This window comes from Rhinolophus sinicus, chromosome 16 (genome assembly GCF_057876585.1).
Source record: "Rhinolophus sinicus isolate RSI-liver-muscle chromosome 16, RSI-T2T, whole genome shotgun sequence".
In the NCBI taxonomy this organism is placed as follows: Eukaryota; Metazoa; Chordata; class Mammalia; order Chiroptera; family Rhinolophidae; genus Rhinolophus; species Rhinolophus sinicus.
Genome location: NC_142516.1, coordinates 128,065,473 through 128,092,508, shown reverse-complemented (window position 1 = coordinate 128,092,508; position 27,036 = coordinate 128,065,473). Strand labels below are relative to the sequence as shown.

The 27,036-nt window shown below is 37.3% G+C and overlaps 1 long non-coding RNA gene and 1 pseudogene across 1 annotated transcript in view; one reads left to right on the top strand and one right to left on the bottom strand.

Moving 5' to 3' along the window:
• The window catches only part of LOC148755106 (uncharacterized), a 183,268-nt gene that overhangs the window by 40,364 nt on the left and 115,868 nt on the right, over positions 1 to 27,036 (top strand). The window lies entirely within an intron of this gene.
• On the bottom strand, positions 6,589 to 25,469 carry LOC148755107 (GTP-binding nuclear protein Ran-like; annotated as a pseudogene).

Sequence of the window (27,036 nt, the reverse complement as noted above, 5' to 3'; positions counted from 1 at the left end):
CTGCTTTCCATAATTTTTCTTTTACTTTAGTGTTCAGAAGTTTAATTATGATGCATCCTGATGAGAACTTCTTTGATGTATTCTATATGGGGTTTGCCCAGTTTCTTGAATCTGTAGATTTAAGTCTCTTGAAAAATGTCAGAAGTTTTCAGCCATTATTTCTTTGAATAATTTTTTAACACCTCCCCTTTTTCTCTTCTCTTTCCAGCAATCCATTAATATGGATATTACATCTTTTATTATAGTTCCACAAGTACAAGGCTCTCTTCATTTTTCCAGTCTATTTTCACTCTGTTGTTCAGTTTGGGTAATTTCTATTGTTCTATCTTTCTGTACATTGATTCTTTCTTCTGTCTCTTTTGTTCTGCCATTGAGTCCATCCACTGAACTTTTCAGTTATTGTAGTTTCCAGTTCTAATTTTCTATTTGGGTCTTCTTTATATTTTTTTATTTTCTTTTCTGAGACTTGGCATTTTTCCCCCATTTGCTTTAAGTATTCAAAATTGCTGTTTTTATCATGGCTACTTTACAATCTTTGTTAGATAATTCTAATATCTTTTCCAACTCAGTGTTGGTGTCTATCAATTGTCTTTTTCCCTTTCAGCTGGAGATCTCTGTCATTCACAGTATGACTAGTAATTTTTTATTTAATCATGGATACTTTGTATTATGAGATGCTAATTTTTTTAAAAATATCTATTTTAGCTAGTTTTGTCTAATATTGCTCTGGCAGTGGAAGGTGAGGCACCTATGAGGTGGAAATGGAAGTTGAGGATCCCCGTTCAGCTTTGTTTACACCTATGGTGGTGGGCTCCTTGTAATTGCTGGACAAGCTTCAAGTTCAGTTCTCCCATTGTCTCCACTGACACTGTGGTGGGGTGGCCTCGTAACTAAAGGATGATGGTGAATGTCCTGACTTTCCACTGGACTTATTCTAACACTAGTCATTAAAGAGGGGAGGAGATGCTTCATTAATTCTGGGTAGGTATTGAAGTCCAGAATTCCTAGGTGGTCTCCTGTAATATTGAAGTTAAGACCTCTTTACTTCTCTGTGGGAATGAAAGTTGCAGCTTCCTTTGACACTACTGCTGCAGGAGTGTTGGGGCACCTTGTTGCAACCTCTTGGAGTGGAAGTCCAGAATTTCCATTCAGTGTTTACTGACATAAGTAGGGCCACTATTTTGGTGTTGTTGTATTTGGCTGGAATTGATTATCTAAACGTTTTCTCTTTTAGAGGAAAGAGGAATTGCCTGCCCCATCCTGATTTTTGGCTACAGATAGCAGACTTTTGTTGGGGATAGATTTTTTTTCCCCTCTGTGCACTTGACAGTCCCAGGATGCCAGTTTCTTTAGTTCCAAAAGTGGGATATAAGAGGGAACAAACAAATAAACAAAAACCAACCACCCAACAAAAACACCCCACTAATGTAACTCTGTCATTCCTCAGGTCCTGATATCCTTAGTCTATCTGCCTTCTTTCTATCTTTCAGAGGTTTCATATATATATATATATATATATATATATATATATATATATATATATATATATATATATATTTGTATATAATGTCTAAGATTTTTAGTTTTAATTGGAGCGAAGAACAGGAAGAAGTGTATCTATTTCATATTCCCTGAAGTGGAAGTCCTTAAATCTATCTTCTTTTATTTCTTTCAGTTGGTTTGTAGATATTTTAGTCTTTATTTTATAGGTGCCACATGGTTCTTGTTACACTCATTCTTTAGTTTATAGTTATGTATATAGTTACTATTTCTAAGTTGAGTCTCTATAGCATCTAGAACACTTAAATCCTCCACCAGTTCTCAATTTCTCTGAAATTACAGGGAGAGTCCCAACAAGCACATATATGAAGAAAACCCCTCCAGATAGAATCACATTTTAATACTAACTAGGGATTTGATTCCACAACCCTTTAAAACATGGTGTTCTGGTGAATTGGCTTGAACATATATGAATTTAAAAAATAGTGGTTGCCTAATCATGGCTTCATTAAGCATAAGGTAAGAACACAGACCCTGGAATCAGACAACCTGGCTTCTCCATTTTATAGCTGGGTGACCGTGAAAAAGTTACTGAATGTTTCAGTGTCTCAGTTTATTCATCTATAAAATGGAGATATATGAGTAACACTTGAAGAGAAATCTGCTGCCATCCAAATTGTTTTTCTCACTATGGTAATGTGTCAGTTTTCTCTGGCTGCTTTCCAGTTTTATAGTTTTTTGTTGTTGTTGTTGTTGTTTTTTTCCTTTAGTTTTCAGAAATTTAATTATGATATGTCTTGGTATGGATTTCTTTTGTTTATCCTGGTTGGAGTTCTTCCAGTTTTTTGACCCTGTAGATTTAAGTCTACAATAGGATTAAGTGTGTCAATATGCATGTAACATTTATAAGAGTGTATGCCTCATAAGAGTTATATAAGTAAGTGTTGGCTATTAATAGTATTAGTACCTGCTTTCCTTAAGGAAAATATTAAAGAAATATGAAGTATGGGTTTTAGTTAGTAATAACGTATCAGTAGTAGTTCATTCCCTGTAACTAGTGTACCGTACTAAAGTAAAATGTCAATAGTATAGAAAACTAGCTGTGTTGTATATATGGGAGCTCTCTGTATTATTAACTTTGCAATATTATTCTGTAAATCTAAAATTATTATAAAACAAAAAGTTTACTTTAAAAGTGCTTGTGGGATAAATGAGTGAATGGAAGGAACAATAAAAATAGAAAACAAGGATAGATATTTTAAAAATTGTGTAATGAAGAGAACTTTGTGAAAAATAACATTTTGGTTAGTTTTAAAACATAGACTAGAATCACTTATTCTTTTTCCTTGCAAAAATAGATGCATAAAGAAAGCAAAAAATGAGGACATTATGTAAATAAGCCAGCATGTGGCCAATAGCATTGATTTCAGTTAATAGCTTATAATCACAATCATCAGTCCAGGATCAATAAGCCAAGCTATTGGAACTATTTTTCCAATTGAATAATTGCATTAATTCAGACCAGGGAAATATTTGCAATGGGATATGTGTGGTTAGAGTAGTAAATAGACCCACTGAAATTATTAATTAGTTTATACAGCTATGGCCAAAATAACTGACTCAAATGAGGGAAATAAACCAACAAAAAAGAATATGAAAATTTTTTCTCAATTACATTGATTTAATTACTGAAAAGTATATTTTGAGTTCATTTTGCTATGGCATCAGAAAGCAATGCATTTGTCATCTAATTGTTAATTGCTTTTCATAATATTGTTACATAATATCAACTTTTTACATTTGCAAATATTTCCCAGTAATCTGATGATGGTACGCTACTTGCATTGTTTCTTATTTTATTTTTCAAGGCATTTTTACATGCTTAATGATTTACTTTTTTTTTTAACAATTTTTTTTTCTAAATTTTTTTATTGGGAAATATTGGGGAACAATGTGTTTCTCTAGGGCTCATCAGCTCCAAGTTGTTGTCCTTCAATCTAGTTATGGATGGCTCAGTTCATTGGCCCATATGGGAATCGAACCAGCTCGCGCTCTTACCAACTGAGCCATCCGGCTGCCCAGTGACTTACTTTTTGCCAATTAAAATAAGTTTCTTTTTACTTCTTAAAATTGCATATATTTGTTATCAAAATTGAAAAAAAAAACAGAAAAATAAAAAACTGCCCATAATCCCGTCATATTAACTTTTAAAATGTATTTCCTGTTAAGATTAGTTATTTTTTATTTCTGAACTGTAATTGTGATTATGCGTATATTCAATTTGTGTCCTTAGTTTACTTAGTTTACAATAAGCATCTTCTAAAGCTATTCAAAATTTTTAATAATCTTTATTTCAAGTACTGTGAAATATTAAATCAGTTGTTATATTATGATTTACTAATTTATTAACTTATTGCATATGTAAAGTTTTTCCCAGTGATATTTTATTCACCCATATGTGTTCCAATTGCAGAAGACAAGAACAAACCCATTTTTTGTTTCTCAGTATGTGATGTAACTATAGCAGTCTTATACTTGAAACTCTGAAAGGAAACAACTGGGGTCCAAACAACCAAATATGCAGGTCTAAAATATAAAGGTATTTTTTTAAAATTAAAGCTTATTGGGGCGACAATTGTTAGTAAAGTTACATAGATTTCAGGTGTACAATTCTGTAACATATTATCTATATCTCACATTGTGTGTTCACCACCCAGAGTCAATTCTCTTTCTATCACTATATATTAGACCCTATTTACCCTAATTTATGACCTCCCTCCCCCCTTACCCTCTGGTAACCCCTAAATTATTGTCTATGTCTGTGAGTTTTTGTTCTTTCAGTTGTTGGTCTCGTTCTCTTGTTGTTTTTGGTTTATATACCACATATCAGTGAAATCATATGGTTCTCTACTTTTTCTATATGACTTTTTTCGCTTAGCATTATAATCTCAAGGTCCATCCATGTTGTCACAAATGGTTCTATTTCATCTTTTCTTACCGCCGAATAGTATTCCATTGTGTATATATACCACAACTTCTTTTTCATTCATCTGTCGAAGGATATTTTGGTTGTTTCCTTGTCTTGGCCACCGTAAACAAAGCTGCAATGAACATTGGAGCACACTTGTCTTTATGGATAAATGTTTTCAGACTTTTTGGGTAGATATCCAGCAGAGGGATTGCTGGGTCATATGGTAATTATATTCGTAATTTTTTGAGGAATCTCCATACTGCCGTCCCTAGTGGCTGCACCTATCTGTATTCCCACCAACAGTGTATGAGGGTTCCTTTTACTCCACAGCCTCTCCAACAGTTGTTACTGGTTGTCTTGTTGATGATAGCAATTCTAACTGGGGTGAGGGTATATCTCATTGTGGTTTTTATTTGCATTTCTCTGATGATGAGTGATGTTGAGCATTTTTTCATTTGTCTATTTGCCATTTGTATGTCCTCTTTGGAGAAATGTCTCTTCAGATCCTCTGCCCATTTTTCAATTGGGTTGTTTGTTTTTTGTTGTTAAGTTGCATGAATTCCTTGTATATTTTGGATATTAGCCCCTTATCAGAGGCGCTGTTTGCAAAAATCTTCTCCCATTCAGTTAGTTGCCTGTCTACTTTGCCGATGGTTTCTTTTGCTATGCAGAAGCTTTAAAGTTTGATATGGTCCCATTCATTTATTGTAGCTTTTACTTCCCTTTCCTTTGGAGTCAAATTCATAAAATGCTCTTTGAACCCAAGGTCCATAAGTTTAGTACCTATGTTTTCTTCTATGCAGTTTATTGTTTCAGTCTTATGCTTAAGTCTTTGATCCATTTTGAATTAATTTTGGTACATGGTGACAGATAGCAGTCCAGTTTCATTCTTTTGCACGTGGCTTTCCAATTCTCCCAGCACCATTTATTGAAGAGGCTGTCTTTTTTTTTCCATTGTATGTTTTTTGCTTCTTTGTCAAAAGTTATTTGTCCTTATTTATATGGTTTTATTTCTGGGTTCTCAATTCTATTCCATTGGTCTACGTGTCTGTTTTTTGCCAGTACCATGCTGTTTTGATTATTGTTGCCCTGTAGTACAAGCTAAAGTCAGGGAGTGTGATACCTCCGGTATTGTTCTGTTTTCTTAAGATTGCTTTGGCTATTCGGGGTCTTTTGTGGTTCCAAACAAATCTGATGATTGTTTGTTCTATTTGTTTTAAAAATGCCATTGGGATTTTGATGGGGGTTGCATTAAATCTGTATATTGCTTTGGGTAATATGGCCATTTTAACTATGTTAATTCTTCCAATCCATGAGCACAGAATGTCTTTCCATTTCTTTGTGTCTTCAATTTCTTTTAAAAATGTCTTATAGTTTTCAGCATAAAGATCTTTCACATCCTTGGTTAAGTTTATTCCTAGGTATTTTATTCTTTTTGTTGCAATTGCAAAAGGAATTTTTTTTTTAATTTTTTTCTGAGATTTCATTGTTAGTATATAGGAATGAAATGGACTTTTGTACATTGATTTTGTAGTTGTTTTTTTTTTTTAACTGCCACATTTATTCTGAATCCTAGTCATCTATCTTGGCATTTCAAAGATTAAGCCCATGTCCAGTTAGCTATAGAATCAGCTCTCTGTATGTATCTGCGAGTTCCTCGTCCTTGGATCCAACCAACTGCAGATCAAAAATATGTGGAAAAAAATATTACATTGCTGCTGATGCATACTACATAGCTAAGTATTTGTACTGAACATATATAGACTTCTTTTTTCTTGTCGTTATTCCCAAAACAATATAGTATAACAATTATTTACATAACATTTATATTATATTAGGTATTATAAGTAATGTAGAGATGATTTAAAGTATACAGAGGATGTGTATAGGTTATGTGCAAATACTAGACCATTTTATGTAAGGGACTTGAGCACCCATGGATTTTGGTATCTGCAGGGGTCCTGGAACCAATCCCCTGTGGACACAAGGGATGACTGTATAACAAAGTTACAAACACACTGCATCCTGGCATCACAAAGCAGTTGCCTATAAGACAAGACCTCAGACTTCAGTCTCATTCTCTCACAGGGTATCATTCCCATTTGGAGGATAGTTGCCTAAGCAACCTTTAAGCCATGCTTTTGTTGAACATCTGAAACTGAGTCCATGGCAATGTCTGGTGGGCGGGGCAAGAGCAGAAGTGGTAGCAAAATCCAAGTCAGGATCACCAGTTAGTTTCCTAGCAAGCCAATGCACAACCTTCTCAAAGTTGTAGTTACTTCTGGCAGAAATCTCATATTACTAAAGATTCTTCTTTCATTAGAAGACAGTAGATTTTGCCTCAATTTTCCATTCTTTTTATCCTCTATGTTGCCGCACAATACAATGGGGATGTTTTCACATACTCCTACCAGATCTCTATGCCCATAGGCGCACACTTGTAACTCTCTATGTTACATCAAATATTATAACGGCATCCTGGGCTTAAAAATAATAGCCGTTTCTCAGGCTACCAAATATATGTCTAATGCGTTGAATTTAAAAGGCGTCCTGTTGATATGAAACAAAGGGTGGTGGACCTCAACAACAAACGTGACGATGTACTTCTCAAATTCAAGAATCAAGCAACATTTTGAAAATATAGTTTTGCCAGTGCTGCCGTCATCACTAATACATGTTTAAACAGAACTTGGGTTCTACTTGGGCAGCCATCGTAATGATTCTTTCAGAAATGTCTTTGTTCCTCACCTGGCTGAGCCCAAATCCAGTGTTTTTTTGTCTTTATATAATGTCAGTGATGAAAATGAAAACACTTAACATTCTTAAAATATCAAATATTGGAGCATGAAAATGCTTTTGACTTAAAAATATAACATTTTATTTTTAATTAAAAAGTTCTCCAATTCATACAAGTAAATGGATACCTAAGGATTGTATTCACTTATTCAGAGCGTATTTATTGAGAACCTACTCTGTGCCAGGCACCGGAGCTATTCTAAGCTCTAGGAACAAAGCAGATAAAAATTCCTGCATTCATGGAGCATATCTTTGTCATAGTCTAGAAATGATGAACCACTGCCATCTGAGATAGAATTGGTAAAGCCTGGAAGATTACTACCAGTGGAAAAAGAACCTTGAACAAACACTGGACCTTTCTTACATCCCCACCTCTGGGTTCACCTCTGCTTAGGTAGGGTGAGCAAATACTGAGACATCAGAGGGGGCATCAAGAGCTTCTAAAATGAGAGGGGGGGACCTATGGAACAGAGTCTACTGAGGCAGGGACCAATGAGCAAGTATCAAATTTTGTGCATTTTGGGAGCAAGGAAGCTTGTGGGCCACAGGGAGCAAGGAAATTATTTAAACACACACACACACACACACACACACACACACACAGAGTCAAGACTGAGTTGGGTGCACTCTACAAAAATATGCTACCATGTAAGAAATAGAAAAACAAGGCTTAATTTTCACTAAGATCTGGATGCAAATCAGAGTTTTAAATCAGAACAAAAGCCCAGTCATGCCAGAGTAGAAGCAGAAGTCAGAATGCTATGTATTACAGCTGGTTTAAAACTATACAGTCACTCAGGTTTCTGGAATTTTGTTTTCATTTTTTTTTTGGCAGGGTGGGCATCACTAGTAACCAGTACCTAAAAAACTGAAATAAAGCAACTGGGAGTTAAAAAGGTTTATAGAAAGCTCAGGGTCCGATACCATTGAAGGAGATCTTTTAATCCAACACAAGCAGTCACTAAATTTCTAGGGTGGTAATATGCTTCATACTGCACTTCAACAATTAGGGACTAGAGCTTTGTGATTATCCTGAATCTTGTCTGGATGGAAGTAGGGAAGTCATTTTGAAGCCTACCAAACATTATATGGGGTATTCAAAAGAGAGCCTAGAAGAAAAGAGGATAGATTAATTTTGTCCAAGGATGACAGAAACCAGAGGAAGGAAAAAACAACGAGGGTATAGGATAGAGATAGAACATATTAACTTGAAGTCCTTGAAAAGTTAGTTTTTCATCACATTCTTGAAGATATTACTTAAACAATTTACCACAGTTGTGTTGAAAGAACATAAGGAAAAGAACAGGTTGTAAAAAGGGGCTTGGGAAAAGTTAGGAAAATGTGGAGCTTCATATATTCTTCTGTCATTAAATAGTAGAGTTCGGTTGGAATGAAGCAAGATGATGAATTGTGAACTTGGTTAAATGGAAGGAAATGAACTAAAGAATGGCTTGCTTTTGGTTGCAAGGTTGCCCATGGGGCTTTGCCAAATGGCATATATGCATTACCAATGTAATATTCCTCTACCAAAAGGCTGGAAGCATCTTTGTGGATTTGTGCTCACTGCACATGGTTTGGCTTTCTCTCTCTATTATTTATATTTTAACACATCAAAAGATGCTTTTATTATATGCTAGAAGATTTTTTTGCCCTTTTAGATGAGGATGATTCCAATAAATTTCCCTTAAAATTTGAAGTGAAAAACTATACGGCATGAATAAATAATTTCTTCTGAGTTATATCAACTATCAGTTGATGATCTAACTATGTATCCTAAATTTGTGAAGACGTATTTTGGAAAGGTCTAGGCCTAATTTTCCCTCTAAGGAGGCAATGTTTTAATGGTGATCTCAAACTAGGAAAGATAGGAATGGTTGCCTGGCTCATGAATATCATATGGCTTCAAATATTAGTTGGGCATAAAGAGTGATGGAATCACTAGATATGATCTGAAACAAGGTTTTTATTTTGATCCTTATGACCTCACTGTGACCTAAGTTACACACACACACACACACACACACACACACACACACACACACACAAAATTTCCAGTGACATCAGTTGAAACTTCCTGTGAGCAACTGGGAACAAGACTTGGCCAGAATTCCAAGAAACCCAACCTGAAGTTTTAAACCACACTCATGCTCAGTGCTTTGTGATTGATTCAATTTCCAATGAACTTATCATTTTCCCTGGTTCCAAAAGCAAACTGAAGGGAGAATTCAATTAGGAAGGAGAAACATTTTTTTTTGGAAAAAATAAAGGCATGACTCAGAATATTTCAGAAGGGCCCAAAAGACATGGGATCCAAAGGTGCTATTCCCAAGATCTGTCAGGTTACCTGGAAACAGATGTTCCATATAGCTAGGGTAGTGACTAAAAGTGAGCAGAGTTCTGGGGATAGAAACGGAGAAACACTACTACCTCCTCTTTCCTTCAGTTTCATTTCTGCCCTCCCCCCGCCCGTCCCCGCCCCTGGAAACCAAAGCTTGATTTTCTATTTGGCTCAAGGAGCAGAAGAGGACAGAGGAAGTCACAGTGCATTTCCCTTTCTTGTCCAGTTTCCAGTCCTATGTCAGTAGAGCTGAACCTTGGATGGCCTAGCAACATCTCTACAGAGGTCTGCTTGGCAGAGAGAAGGAAGGAGCTTGTGTAGGAGGACAGCCTTCCACAGCTCTCAGCCCACAAGCTGTCCATCCCCTCTGACCCCTGTCGGTACTACAATGGGGAGAACAAGATAAAGAATACTCCCCTTCTCATAAAAAAAGACAAGAATTTTATGTATAGCAGGCACTAGTGCCTCCTCGGCCAATATCCACGCTGGCTAGAGGAATTTATCTGCAACAAAACAAATAAAAGCTGCCCTGTGACTTGAGTAGTGGGTGGTCTAAGTTCACATACACAACAGCTCCATGACTAACAAATGTCACCATTAGGCATTATTGGCGCAGTTATATGGAAAGACCCTTAAAGATAATATGGTTTATAGTCACTATCACTGATACACCAGAATGCTTGTCTCTACTAGATTTTGGGTTGCATTATAATGTGAAATCATTTAATTGTCAAAATGTATTTACGTTTTGAAAATAGAGTTCTGAATCACAAAGTGCTAAAGAGAATTGCCTGTGGTATAGCCAGCTATTTTTAAGAGGTGCCAAGAAGAGAATTCAGATCTCCTTCTGGCTATTCCAGGCTTAATGATTTACTTTTAGTAGACAGAGTACTTGCATGGATTGCACACATATTGGCATGCAGTCCAGAAAAGTTTTGAACAAATTGTCCCCAGGTCATTTATGTTCTCAAGTAAGAATTCAACTGAATGTTTTTTGCTAACAAGTAAGGGATGTATGTTAGAGGAGGTAAGTTCCTCAAGATCACAGAGAAATCTGTGGATCTTCCTAGGTCTGTCACCACATTCCAAACAGCCTTGTTTGAAGGCTCCATTTTTTTACTGAGGTAGCTTAGAAGTCTTATCTGGGGGACTACCTTAAAAAACCTACCATTCTGGAGAATTCTGGGGCTTGCAAAGAAAAGTGGTGTGAAAAGTCTGCTGAACTCCCACAGAACTTCTTGGAGTTCTGAGCCTTATTTTAGAATAGCACAAAACAAAGAGAAAAATGCAGACACAGTCTCTCTTTTTTTAAGGGCTAAACAATATAAGAAAGAAAACGAGGGAGGAGAAGCTGTCAAGCATTTTGAAAATGAAATGTTTAAGTCTCGGTTTAATGAAAATATTTAGAGTAAAGAACACAGAGTATATTTCAAATGGGACCTGCAGTAGGGAACGTGTAAGGCTAAATAAATAAATAAATACATACAGATGAATGAGCTAGCATCACTTAGTGGTTACAACTTCAGAATCTGAAGTCAGACAGTTCTGTCGTTCATTAGACGTGTTGTCTTTGGAACGTTATTTAAGACCCTTTCACCCAAGTTTTTCATTTATTAAAATAAGAGAGTAACAAACCAATTTCATAGATGCTCATGGGGATTTTCAATGAAATGATATGTAGACATAACTAGGTATGAAGCCTGGCACAGATTAAGTGCTCAATAAATGTTGGTGAAAGTTACCTTGCAATAAAGTAGTCAGAGTCTGTAGGGAAGTTTTTTCCCATTGATCCTGGTTCCCAAACCATAAGTTCTGATCCAGTTACTACCAAGACCGCTCTCCACGGGCTTCATTATCTACTTCCTTTGCAAGTTTGTGTTGGAATGTTTTGAAAAGTCTGTCGAGGGATGCTTTAGTGAAAGGAGAAATTAAGGCCATCTGAGAAGTGAAAAGAAAGCACTTCATTTGATTCCTCTCATGACCACCTCAGTCACTCCTTCACGAGTCTTTCCACATCAAAATCTCTATTACACTGACCATTCCCTGTTCTTTCAACTTGTCTATGACCTTTTGTTTCCGTTTCTTTTGCAATTTGGATGAGACCTATGGATCATTACTTCACACTTTCTCTTTGTGTATCTTTTCATTTTTTTACGCCCTGTGTTTCTGCCTAGTAAAACCCAGATGAACATTTTCAAGTTTAAGAGAAGAGAGAGAGGGAATAAGGAATATGCAAAAACAATTAGATAGGAGCCAGATTAGAAGAAAGCCCACCTTTAATCTAGGCAAGAAATGAGGAGAACCTAAACTTTGTGGTGGGACATAGGCACAAGGTCAGATTTTAGGGACATCAGGGACGTAGAATTATAAGACTTTGTTTCTGGCTTTTGCAGCTGGATAGTGGCCAGCCATTCATTATAATCGGTAACAGAGAGAGTAGACTTCAGTAAAAAGGGTAGAATTCACTTTAGCTAAGAATTTGAAGGCCTTGTGAAGCCTCAAAATAAAGCCTTTCAGGATTGCAGGAGAGAGTTGTGGCACACCTAGGTGACTTGAGAGTCATCAGCATGTGAGCAGTAATTGGAGCCATGGGGTTTAATTAGCCTACAAAAGGAAAGTGTGTTGAGAAATAAAAGGAGAGACCCAAGGACCAGAACAGAAGAGTCCATTAAGAAAATATGTTAAGAAACCATAAGAGAGAGAAAACAAAACAAAACAAAACAAAAACCCAAAAAATGGAGTAATGAGTGGAACCAAATATTAGGTTGGTGCAAGAGTAATTATGGTTTAAAATGTTAAAAAATTGTAAAAACTAGGGCTCGCCTGGGGCTCAGGCGGTTAGAGCTCCGAGATCCTAACTCCAAAGGCTGCCGGTTCGATTCCCACATGGGCCAGTGGGCTCTCAACCACAAGGTTGCCAGTTTCAACTCCTCGAGTCCCGCAAGGAATGGTGGGCTCTGCCCCCTGCAACTAAGATTGAACACAGCACCTTGAGCTGAGCTGCCGCTGAGCTCCTGGATGGCTCAGTTGATTGGAGTGTGGGCTGTCAGCCACAAAGTTGCTGGTTCGACTCCCACAAGGGATGGTGGGCTGTGCCCCCTGCAACTAGAAATGGCATCTGGACCTGGAGCTGAGCTGCGCCCTCCACAACTAAGACTGAAAGGACAACAACTTGAAGCTGAACTAAGATTGAAAGGACAACAACTTGACTTGGGGAAAAAAAAAAAAGTCATAAAAGTACACACTGTTCCCCAATAAAGTCCTGTTCTCCTTCCCCAATCAAAAAGAAAATTGCAAAAACTGAAATTACTTTTGCACCAACCTAATACTACTGAGAGGTCAAGGAAAGAACAGAAAATGTCTTTTGGATTTAACAATAAAGAGTTAATTATTGACTCAGGGAGAATGTGTAATTGTATTTAGGGGTGGAAATCAGGTATACAATAGTTTGAAAAGTGAGTAGAATATGATGAAATGGAGAAATTTTACAGACTGCTCTTCAATAAGTTTGGCTATAAAGGAAAAGAGGACAGTAAGAGGACAGTGCATGGATGAAGCAGTTTTTTAAAGGAGGCACAATTTGAGTATGTTCAGATTTTGATGACAAAAGAACTTGAAGATAAAGGGAGATGAAACATTGAGAAGAAGTTGGGGAAGTAGATGGAATGAAGACTCAGAGGTGAGTGGGGATGGGAGACAGAGCACAGGCAGGGAGATTATTAAAGACTGAAAAATATTTCTCTGTTGCTTTGATTTGAAAGTTGAGGATTAAGGATAAAAACAGATGTAGGCAAGTAGGCTGGTAGGGTTTGGATTGGGAGCAGGGAATAGTTAGAATGTCTTCCCCATGACATCTATTTCTAGTATCAATTATTTTAATGAAGTCAAGGAAGAAAGTCAAAGCGAACAGCTAAAAGAGACTATGGCAGAGGAGAAGGAAAATGAAGATGAGGACCCAGCTAAGACTGGGAACTGTAGCTGTGTACTTTCATATTCTCAACCCTGCCTTTATAATAGAATCACCTGGGGAACTTTAAAGAATACATAGTCCAACCCAAGAAATGCTGATTTAATTTTCTGGGCAGGAGTATTATTATTATTTTTTTTTAACTTTTCTTTTGAAGGGGAACAGGACTTTATTGGGGAACAATGGTCAAATTGTTGTCCTTTCAATTTTAGTTGTGGAGGGTTCTGTTCAGCTTCAAGTTGTTGTTCCTGCAGTCTTAGTTGTGGAGGGTGCAGCTCAGCTCCAGGTCCAGTTGCCGTTGCTAGTTGCAGGGGGCACAGCCCACCATCCCCTGCGGGAGTCGAACCGGCAACCTTGTGGTTGAGAGGACAGGCTCCAACCAACTGAGCCAACTGGGAGCTCAGCGACAGCTCAGCTCAAGGTGCCGTGTTCAATCTTAGTTGCAGGGGGCGCTGCCCACCATCCCTTGAGGGAGTCGAGGAATTGAACTGGCAACCTTGTGGTTGAGAGCCCGCGCTCCAACCAACAACTGAGCCATACGGGAGGCAGCTCAGCTCAAGGTGCCATGTTCAATCTTAGTTGCAGGGGGCAGAGCCCACCATCCCTTGCGGGAGTCGAGGAATTGAACTGGCAACCTTGTGGTTGAGAGCCCACTGGCCCATGTGGGAATCGAACCGGCAGCCTTCGGAGTTAGGAGCACGGAGCTCTAACCACCTGAGCCACCGGGCCGGCCCGAGGAGTATTTTTTTTGAAAGCTCCCTGGAAGAGTTTAACGTACACCCAGAGTTGAGAAAGTACTACTGTGATCCCTTTGGTTTTATAAATGTTGCACCAGCAAGGTTCAGTAGCCCAGGTGTAATTCAGAGAAGGCAGATGGTTGAATTGACCAGAGCTAGAGTTTTGCTGGGCAAGTTCAGAGAAAGGACAAGGGAAAGATATTGAAGGAATGGTCTATAGAGCCTAGGCTGAGATGAGAAAATGGAGACATGAGATCATAAAAAGACTAGAAAATAGAGTAGCTGAGGAGGGGCAAACACATGTAGAGAGTAAAGGGGTGATTGATTTAGACACAATGAAGAAAATAGCATTCCTGTTCAACTTTTCTGACAATCTAAATCCCCTTCTTCAGGAACATGCCCTTAAAAATAATTTTTAAAACATTTCAGTGCAAAACTATAAAAGAAATAGAAAACAGTGTTTATAAGTAAGAACTTGTGACTATGTCAGTGCTTAAAATATGAAGGATCAGAAAGTACAGATGATGGGAAAGAATTCTCCATTAAACACACACACACACACACACACACAATAAGAGTGCCAAAAAAATGTATACACATTCATTTTAAGAAAGGAAAAAACTGTATTAAGATTGTAATACTCAATATATACCGGTAAAAAAAGATAAATATAAATCATGTGTATACACTTTTTTGGCACCCCCAGTATATATAGTCTCTTACTCCTCACGTACCAGTCTAAGTGTATTAGTAGTTAAGAATATTTAGCAACAAAGGAAGTAATTGGAATCTTTCATTTTAGTGAGTATTAGGGAGAGATATGATTTTGAGATAATTCCTTCTCTGGAAGCAGAGATATGAATAATGTTTTCTTCTAAAGAGAGAATGTGATTAATAGAATTTAGGGACCCTTATTAAGTTATTAGAATGATCTTAAGTCATCTGCATATACCATAACATTTTAAACAATAGAGGTACCAGAATAACAGGGCACAAAGAGACCTCAAGACAAAACACATTTACTCTATATTTCTGTAAGAGTCTAGAAAAAATAATGTGAACTATTCTTAACAGATGAAGTGACAATAAGATGCAGAGAAGGCGGCAGAGACTTTCAGATCCTGCAGCAACACAAAATGAAGTCTTGATAACAGCCCAAGAGAAGAGAAAGAAATAGGAGTTTAAAAACTTGAGCATTATTCACTGGAATTTTTTTCCATTGTTCTCGCTCATTAAAACTGGCCCTGTTTTGTCTTCCTCTGAGACTGTTTGAATTGTAGATTCTGATGTCCTTTGAACTTTGTTCTCTGATAAAAAGTTGGGCAAAAAACACATGCCACATAACTACTGTGAACCTGAGATTTGAGACTCATGATAGTTCTGGGGAGAACTTCCTGCCCTGTGCTGAAAAAGGAAGAAAACTATTCAAACTGACCAGGAGGCAAAATATTTCCATAGTTAGTCATTAATTTTTACTGAGAGACATCAATGATCTGCAAGCTTTTTAGATTTAAGGGATTTTGCAACAAATCCTGTTTACCATCCCCATCAGTCTGACAAGACAGAAACAAACATCTTTCAATATGGGTCTCCATCAGCACACTTCCACCAACATGGTTTCTGGAAAAAAGCAGTGTTTCTGTATGTTCCTCCTCAAAAGTTGGTGCCTTTTGAATAGACTAAAAGTAAACATATGACAAATTAGGGAGAATATGGTAGAGGTTTGCTTTTAACTGTTTTCTTCACCCTACATTTTTTGACTTTTTTATTACATTTTTCCCCCTTCTTGCAAATGAGGGACTATAAATGTAGGCATTTATGATTTAGAGTTCTCTTTAATTTGAACACTTTTATAATGGTGGTAGTTTAAAATGATTGAGATCTATGTTCCTTTTTCTCTTCCGAATATACGGTTTCTCTATGTTTTAGTAAATTTACGGCGCTACTCTATTCCAACTGGCTGGCTTGTGTTGCATTTATGTGACCCAGATCACTCTTCCTCTTGACTGAAATGCATAAAAGCTAAAATATTGTTCAAGGAATTTCAACTGATCCTCAAATATTCGAAGGGAATTTTTGAGCATGGAATGCAAAATGTATCATATTCTTATGGGTCGGATGGACAGAAAAACAGATCTGACAGCAATAATACTTCTCGCTTCTAATACTAGACAACAAGGAGAGCTGATCCATAAGCTCCATTTGGAAGGAAGACAGAGGTTGGGACCCAAGCTAATATACCTCACTTTACCCCTGACCCAGGAAGTGAAGTAATGAGGTAACACATGATAATAGGAAGTCAGGGAGTGTAATCTGCGTAACTCGGTTTCCATAGGGAAGAGAACAGAACTCTCCCTTCTATAGTTTGGTCAAACAAACTGAGAAAAGATAGGTTGGATTGATCAAATGTTAAAACACGCAAGAAACAAACACAAAAGTAAGGCGATAGCATGTTTAATTTCTAGATAGCTGCCAGAAACACTTTTCAGTATAACCACCTCCTAACGCAACACAATTAGTCTAGTAATTGGAAAGTTTTCTGGCTTTGCCAGAGGGGAGGGTGGGAAGATTTTAATAAGGAATCCAAACAGTCCAGTCAGAATTGCTGTATTTCAGATGTCCATATCATCCTTGAACTTTTGTCCTCAGAAGATTTAGTTAAGCTGTCAAATCACATAGAAACAAGGACATGAATCCCACAACTGTGTGGATTGTTCATAGGGTTACTCATCCTTTTCTCTTCATAGAGCTGTTCTGATGGCAAGAACAAAATGCTTTTTGTTTTTAAAATTGGAGACAACTACACATCTATTAGAACAACTAAAGTGAAACAAGGTGACAATACCAAATGCTGGCAAGGATGTGAAGAAAGCACATTCCTGGTGGGAATGTAAAATGTAAAACTGTACAGCCACTCTGCAAAGACTGTAAAGACTAAACATTTGGAAGTTCCTGTAAAGACTAAACATACACGAACCATATGATTCAGCACTCACATTCCTGGGTATTGATTTCAGAGAAATGAAAACTTATATTCACACAAAGACCTATACACAAATGTTCATAGTGGCTTTGTTGGTAATAGGTAAAAACTGGAAACAACCAGATGTCCTTCAGTGTAAAAACGGCTAAATAAACTGTGGCATATCCGTACAAGGGAATACTAGTCAGCAATAAAAAGGAACAAATTATTAACACATGACTTGGATAGATCTCAAAAGAATTGTGCTAAGTGAACCAATCTTAAAAGGTCACATACTATGTGATCCATTTACATCATGGTCTCAAAATGATTAAATTATAGAGATTGAGAGCAGATTAGTGATTACCATGGGCTAGGGATAGGGTGGGGTGGGGGAGAGTGGGTGTGATTATAAAAGGGTAAAATGAGGCAGATCTTTGTAATGATAGAACAGTTCTCTGTCTCGACTGTGGTGGTGGTTACATGAATCTACCCATGTGATAAAATTGCTTAGAACCATACATGAGGGCACACATATGTACAGATAAAACTGGTGAGCTCTAAATAAGGTATGTGAATTGCAACAGCATCAATTTCCTAGTTTTGATCATGTCCTATAGTTAATATAAGATGTCACCACTGGTGAAATTTGGGTGAAAAGTACATGGGACCACTCTAATATTTTTGCAACTTTCTGTGAACCTATAGTTCTTTTAAAATGAAAAGTTAAAAAAAATGGAGTATAACATGAAAATGGGGTCACCTTTTGAAAGACTGTCTGAAAAATATGACCAACATTTTTGTGGCAATAACAAAGCCAAAGTGACAGCTTATGGATATACAAGGGCTATAAAAATGGAAATTATTCCCAAACATAAACTAATCCCTTTCTATATGTACTCTGTTTCATGTTTCTGGATGCTAAATAACCTGATTCCGTGTGTTGACTGACATTTCCTTCTAATTCTGAAGTGTCTGCTTTTCCTAATGAAAAATGTTCCAGAAAACCAAGCAACGACGTATATTGCTGTGCAACTTCAAGATGCTATTCTTTTGTTTGCTTTGTACCCTTGCCATATCTACTTTCTAAAGACGTGCAGCAGTTGGTAACAGACACTGGGGGTCAGACTTCCACATGGCACCTACAAAATATATAATTTCATACCCAGTGCAACAGCAGAAGCCCAGACCTGCAGAAAAATAGAACTCAAACCTTCTTTCCTACTTCCAAGAGCTCACCAAAGCAGACAGAAATATTTATGTTCCCGGTAATTACCCAGCTCGAAACACAAACATATCCAGGGATCATGGAAGAGATACCAGAAGTAGTTTTATATAAATCCTAGTTAAATACATCATAGTTAATGAGGATTTCAGCAGAGAGCTAGTGTTTTCTCTAACCTCTGGATGAGATACAATCTTCCCTCCCGTGGGCTGGACAAGAGGAGCCCCTGCCCTGGGCCCCTCAATTTAGAAGCCCTATACTGGTCCCCATCCAGCCATGCCCCTCACCATGGGACAAGAATCCCAGTTCTTTTTCAAATGGCTGAAAATATCCTGGATTTCTTCACAGTAGTTAGATATCACAGTGTGAAATTTTATGCAATGATGAACACAAGATAGTTTTGAAAAAAGTTCTTAACAAAGAGGAGACATCTCTAGGGCTATGGACGATGCATTTAATTTTAAAAGGGGGATTATTATGAATCATAGAAGATGAGAGAAAAGAAGAAAAAATAAACCAGAATTGATATTGCCAGATTCTAGAAATCGGTTTTGAATTCTTTGAGTTCGACCAACATATTGCTGAATCTGATTGCCAGGGCATGACACAAAAACACCAATGGCTGTGCTCGCTTCGGCAGCACATATACTAAAAACACCAATGACTGAACTTTGGCAAGATGATGCATGGCAAGGGGGGTTTCCAAACCCCAAACCCCATGCACACTGAACTGAACTGGTGCTAGTTATCACCAGTGGTGCTGTCATTGCCTCTAGCTAGTCCTGTGAAGATAAGGGTTGGTGAGTCCAATGGGACCTACTGTGTTGCTGCCTTTAGAAAACCAATTACTCAAAGCCCCTCACACAGGGAGAAGAGACTGTATCTTCCCAGGGACTAGAGCAGGAATTCCCAGTGGTCAACTTCGCAGATCAACTTCCTACTTGGTCTAGAGGCTTTAACGATTGCATGCCTTTTCTCTATATATTTCTAAAGAGTGTTCAAACTCTGGGACATACATAACTGCAATGTTTCCAGAGACTGTTACCACCTGTTCTTACATTTGAGAGTCTGATTTAGTTCGTGCCACGGGATTTCCAAGGTTCCCGAATGTCTCCTTTGCATACCTTCATATTCTTGCTTTGCAAGGTGAGTTATGATATCATCAGTTAGGATTGAAGAGCACTAAACTAACAGTCTAGCCAGATTAAAATAATTTTCCTGAGATCCTTGTCTTGGAAACCTGAGCGGCAAGATACACAGCTTGCATCAAATGGCAGTAAATATGGTCGTGCTCTAAGTGAAGCAATAACAATTAAACCCATCAACTTTCACTGAGGTTGAGAAAACAAAAGATGTTCCAGTTTACAGTGGCTCCATGCCAGCAGACTGCTGAGACTGGAGGAAAATCAGACTGCAGACTGAAGAATGCTATCTTCTGAGAGGAATGTGCTAATGACAATTTTCAGGAACAGCAGCTTTCTCAAGGTTTCTTCCAGAATCTTAATCAGCCAGGGCATCAAACTGTTACTGGTCAGGTTCATATTATCTGGCAGGTGTAATGAAGAGGAACACACAAAATCTCCCCTAAGCAAATTTAGAGTGAATAAGATCTGATGTTATAAGCTGGCGGTTAACTTTTTTCAATGACCACATATGAGCTTCTTACTGATGAAGGATTGAACTATCACCTAAACCTTTGAGGATAGAAGTATAGCTTATGGTAGAGGCAGAAACAAAAAGAAAGAAAACCGCAGCCCTGAAAACGAGCTTAGGGTTTTCTGGCCCACTACAAGATTAAATAAATGTTCCTTGCCATTGGCAAAAAAGTTAATTTTAAGTCTCACGTTCAATGAGTTAGTATCAATCTTTTAAGTCACTTCTTTTGAGCAAAGTTCCAGCTCTAAATTTTTGTTTGAAAAGTCAGGAAAAAGATTATGATTTTCAGTAACATCTTTATCCAGCTAAACGTTCTGAGCTGCCTGAGCAGGTAGGATGGAGTCAGACGCACATGTAGGAGGAAGAGCAAAAAGCTGCTTTGTCCGTACCTACTGAACCTTAAGTCAAACACTGAGTTATAAGGCTCAGAATCTCATGTTTGTATTCCCCTGCAACCAGAGAGGTAAACACCTCAGTTTCTGACACAAAGTCTCCTATGTTAACAGTTGTTGAGTATCTTTGAGGTTGCCAGAGATTTGCTGGGTTGTGGCAAAATGGTGTAGTATAGTGAATTCCAACAGGGGCTTTCCTTTGAGAACTGCCGAGTGTTATTCCTGCTGCTGTCACTTGACATCATGCACAGGCTACTCACTCAAACTTTCTGACGCTCAGTTCAAACCTGCCAATGGAAAGACTCACACCTATTCCATGAGGTTTTTCTGAGAATTAGGGAAAACATAAAACTGCACATAGTAGGTGTTTTGTGAATGGTAGCTAGTGCCCCCTGAGTACATGGAATGAGCACACCTGAAAAGTGATAAAGCTTCCACATTTATTCTGGGAAATTATACTAGAAAATGTTTCAGGTCACAAACTGAATTTTCTGACTTCATTCTGAGAAGCATTTCTGAAACCTCAGAAGAAGTCCTTCAATCCCATTTTTTTCTTGATAGTGTTTCCACTTGACTCTCTAAGCCAGGAGTATGAGTCTCCTTTTAAGAAGTGTTGTTTTCTCTTCAAGGTGTGACCAGTTCAGAAAGCATCAGAAGGCAGGCAACAAGTGGAAGCTGAAATTGAAATCATTGGAGATTTTTTTGATGCTATGGGCTTGCAATATTCATTTATTTTTAAACTGTACATAGATGCTTATCATAGAGAATGGTTTGTTGTCTTGTTATCTGCCACTTTCTAGCATGACTCTTTCGAAGGAGTCTTACTGTCATGGAAACTAATGTGGCCTTGAAATGTTTTTGTGCCATTTCTCTTCTGGGTTGATGTCATGCGGTCTTTGTGGAGAATGAGAGGTAACTCCAATTCATCTTTCATTCCTTACTTTTTGTCCTCCAAACTTGATAACTGTTTCCTTCCTAGGAAAGATAAAATTCCAGAGTCTCTAATCCCATTGAACTCCATTCTCCTTTCACTTCTGAGCAGTGCAACACTTAATTATTATTCTTCACATGAAACTCTCTCAGTACACTTCCTGTTCTTTTATTTGTTCTTATGGATAGGAGAATGAAATGTGAGTTGGAAGATAATATTATAAAGTCCATTTTCTACTGAATGAAAAAGGCACCAAAAGAGTTCTAATTAAAGCTTCAGGGTCAGGCTGGGGAAAGAGAGAGAGAGAGAGAGAGAGAGAGAGAGAGAGAGAGAGAGAGAGAGAGAGAGAGAGAGAGAGAGAGAGAGAGAGAGAGAGAGAGAGAGAGACAGAGGATTTTAGTAAGGGGGCATAGGACTCTAGCCTTAGTCTTGTCTTGTGTAGAGTATTTAAATGGACACAGAGAAGGTATCAAATTTTCTGATGAGCCAAAACATGGAGAGATAATTAAAACTGGGAAAAAAAAGCCAAATTATTTCAGCATATTTGAGTTATTTACTAATACCAACAGAAAAGATCTTAATAGGAATGAATGCAAAGAAACACACATTTGATATTAAAAGAGGCTGACTGTAGTAGGAGAACGTAATAAAGTGTTACAAAAAATACAATGATGAGATATGTCAAACGGGCATTATGAAAGCTCTCAGTGGCCAAAGCTGAAACAATTTGAGTAACATGATAAATAAATAGTACTGAAAATCAACGTACAAAAGTCCATTGCATTCCTACATACTAAAAATGAAATCTCAGAAAAAGAAATAAAAAAAAAATCCAATACCTTTTGCAACTGCAACAAAAATAATAAAAATACCTAGCAATAAACTTAACCAAGGATGTGAAAGACCTATATGCTGAAAACTATAAGACATTTTTAAAAGAAATTGAGGAACACACAAAGAAATGGAAAGACATTCTGTGCTCATGGATTGGAAGAATCAACATAGTTAAAATGGCCATATTACCCAAAGCAATATACAGATTCAATGCAATCCCCATCAAAATCCCAATGGCATTTTTTAAAGAACTAGAACAAAAAATCATCAGATTTGTTTGGAACCAGAAAAGACCCCAAGTAGCCAAAGCAATCTTAAGAAAACAGAACAATACCGGAGGTATCACACTCCCTGACTTTAGCTTGTACTACAGGGCTACAATAATCAAAACAGCATGGTATTCACAGAAAAACAGACACATAAACCAATGAAATAGAATTGAGACCCAGAAATAAACCCACATAAATATGGATAGATAACTTTTGACAAAGAAGCAAAAAACATACAATGGAGAAAAGACAGCCTCTTCAATAAATGGTGCTGGCAGAATTGGAAAGCCACATGCAAAAGAATGAAACTGGACTGCTATCTGTCACCAGGTACCAAAATTAATTCAAAATGGATCAACAATTTAAGCGTAAGACCTGAAACAATAAACTGCATAGAAGAAAACATAGGTACTAAACTTATGGACCTTGGGTTCAAAGAGCATTTTATGAATTTGACTCCGAAGGCAAGGAAAGTAAAAGCTACAATAAATGAATGGGACTATATCAAACTTTAAAGCTTCTGCACAGCAAAAGAAACCATCGACAAAATAAGGCAACCAACTGAATGGGAGAAGATTTTTGCAAACTGCGCCTCCGATAAGGGGCTAATATCCAAAATATACAAGGAACTCATGCAACTCAACAACAGAAAAACAAACAACTCAACTGAAAAATGGGCAGAGGACCTGAATAGACATTTCTCCAAAGAGGACATACAAATGGCAAATAGACATATGAAAAAATGCTCAACGTCACTCATCATCAGAGAAATGCAAATAAAAACCACAATGAGATATCACCTCACCGCAGTTAGAATGGCTATCATCAACAAGACAGATAGTAACAAGTGTTGGAGAGGCTGTGGAGAAAAAGGAACCCTCATACATTGTAGGTGGGAATGCAGACTGGTGCAGCCGTTATGGAAGGCAGTGTGGAGGTTCCTCAAAAAATTACAAATAGAATTACCATATGACCCAGCAATCCCTCTCCTGAGTATCTACCCAAAAAATCTGAAAACATTTATCCATAAAGACAAGTGTGCTCCAATGTTCATTGCAGCTTTATTTATGGTCGCCAAGACATGGAAACAACCAAAATGTCCTTCGATAGATGAATGGATAAAGAAGTTGTGGTATATATACACAATGAAATACTATTTGGTGGTAAGAAATGATGAAATAGGACCAATTGTGACAACATGGATGGATCTTGAGATTATAATGCTAAGCGAAGTAAGTCAGACAGAAAAAGCAGAGAACCATATGATTTCACTGATATGTGGTATATAAACCAAAAACAACAAAAGAATAAGACAAACAAATGAGGAACAAAAACTTACAGACACAGACAATAGTTTAGTGGTTACCAGAGGGTAAAGGGGGTGAGGGGTAGTAGATGAGGGTAAAGGGCATCAAATATATAGTGATGGAAGAAGAGCTGACTCTGGGTAGTGAACACACAATGGGATTTATGGATGATGTGATACAGAGTTATACACCTGAAATCTATGTAACTTTATTAACCATTGTCACCCCAATAAACTTTAATTAAAAAATAAATAAATAAATAAATAAATAAATAGTATTGGATTATAATTCAAAGTGTAAAATAAATACCCATGATTCCATTCTAATATAAATGAATAATTGGATAAATTAATACCAATTTATTATTATAAATTGAAAAATAGAGAAGAGAAATCTGTGTAGAAGAATTCCAAATAATTTATGTAGATATTCTGCCCTCAAGGAGGTGGAGTGTAACTCTACTCCTTAAGTGTGTTCAGTGCATAGTGATGTACTTCCAAAGAGCATAGCGTGGAAAGGAGAAAACAAAAGGGTAACTTTGTGGAGGAGAAACCTGACAACCCTATCTCAGCCAGGTGATCAAGGTCAATATCAACAGAGATGAGTCATATTGATAGTATGTACCCTTGAGATGTGTGATGAGGATGGCACTTTTCCTCTATGATCTTTCTCCCCAAAATTCATAACCCCAGTCTAATCACTAGAAAACCATATAGTGACATGTATCTATCATTATAATATCATGCAGAGTATTTTCACTGCCCTAAAAATCCTCTCTGCTCCACCTATTCATCCGTCCCCAATATCCCAACTCCTGATCTGACTGTCTCATAGTTTTGCCTCTTTCAGAATGTCATGTAGTTGGAATCATACAGTCTACCGACCTTTCAGAGTGGTTTATTTCATTTGGTAATATGCATTTAAGTTTCCCGCAGGCTTTCCATGGCTAAGTAGCTCATTTCTTTTATCATTATACATTTTTTGTTTTGTTTTGTTACAGCAGTTGGTGTTACCTTAACTATTGCAGGAAAACTAAATTATAAATTCCATGTGGGAAGGAGTTATTTATATTTTTATCTTTCCTCAACACATAGCAGTCTCTTTTAGAATCTATATAGATACCTAATAAAATATGTCTGATATGTACAATGAAGAGAACATTGCTTGCCTTTGTGAAGAATGTAATGCACTGGTTGTTATGCTCTCATTCTCATATGTTTCTCTGTTAAAGTCCCCCTCTTAGCTTTATTATCCACTCATCTCCATCTCAAATCTGATATGTGCTAGCTTTTACCTGGTATTTTTCTTTCCCCAAAAACCTCTATCCCACTATGTAAGAGAGAGTGTTTATTGTTCCTCTGATATCCATTGTCCACTTGAACCATGGTTACAGAACCCTTGATATTTAGCTGTATATATAACTAATCAAAATCGTTACTGTATTTTGCAGTAGTTCTTTTAGCTAGATGTAAATGTCTAACTTGGCTAGGTTCTTACCAACAGAAGTTTGTACAACTTCCAGGAAGTATCCTCTTTCCTAATTGCTGGAATTGTGGAAGTAATTGTTAGAGTTCCAGGAGGCATCTTGGACCTTGAGGTGACCTTGGGGATAGAAGCTGTGTATGGCAAAAATACAAGATAGAAAGAGGCTGAGTTCCTCTCTCTAAGGAATATCAAGTCAGCCCTGAATGACTGCCTATGATTTTCCCCCCCAAGGGATATCATATTTACTTTTCTATAACTTAATTTATATCTAGCATCCACATTTTTCCCAGCAGTGGAAAATTTAATTAACTCAGAGAAAACTCAGTCAGAATAAAACATACATTATGCCGCTTGAAATTGTAACATAGCTCACTGAAGCTCTGTTTATTTTTTTCAGTCTTTTTTCTACCCCTTTAAATAGTTTTTATTGCCATGTTTCTTGCCCATTAATTTTTTCTTTTGCTGTGTAGAATCTGCTGTTAATGCCATCAGAGTATTGACTTTCTTCATCCTAGACACTGTATTTTTCATTTCTAAAAGCTTTATTTAGGGCTTTTTAAATATTTTCTATATCATTACCTAACATGATCAAGCATTCACTACTTTATTGTACATATAGACTATAGTTATAATAACTGTTTTAGTGTTCTCATCTACTAATTCTATCATAGATGTAATTAGGAATCTGTTTCTATTGATATTTCTCCTCGTTATGGGTCATGCTGTCCCGCTTTTTTGAATGACTTGTAATTTTTTGTTGGATGCCAGACATTTCACATTTTACTTTCTAAGTACTGGATATTTTTGTACCCTATACATATTGTTCAATTTTTTTTTCCTTGAATGTAGTTAAGTTGGAAATAGTTTGATCCTTTTGAGACTTGCTTTTAATATTTGTAAGGTGGGGCCAGAGCAGCCTGTTATCTAGAGCTAATTTTGCTCCACTCCTGAGATAATACTCTTCTGAGTACTTTACTCAGTGCCCATGAATTTACAGCTTTTCCTTTTTTGTCTGGAGCAAACACAAACTCTTCCTGGCCCTGTATAGGTTCCAGAGATTGTTCCCTCTTCTCTTTCAGGTCGTTCTTTCTGCCCCCTCGGATAGTTTCCTCACATATACACTGAGCAATGCCTAACAGAAAATCCACAGGGAGCTCTGCCTCTGTGCACCTCTCTGCTCTCTCATATTTGCCTCTATGAATTCTCATTGGCTTAGTCTCTCTGGATTCCTAACTCTGCCTTCTTAACTCTGCCAGCTTGCTGGGCTCCACTTGGTTTCCCCTCCTTCACTACAGCCGGGAAACTCTATCCAGGCAGTAAGCTGAGACATCTTGTTTGTCCCCACTCTCTCAGGGATGACTGTCTTGTGTTGCCTGGTGTCAATGTCTGAAGACCATTGTTTCAAATATTGTGTCTAATTTTTCAGTTGTTTCATATGGAAAGGTAAACCTGGTCCCTATTACCTCATTTAGCCAAAGCAAATCTTAATGTTCTTTTTAAATGAGAGAAATACATTTTTTCTCTGTGTATCGCTGTCATTGACGTAATTCTAATAATAAGCTTAACTAACATAATCCTAACTAAGTATGCCACTAGATTTTAGTTGGATGTCAATGATTCTAAGTTATTTTTCAGGAATCAATATGTTAGATGAATATATTTTTCT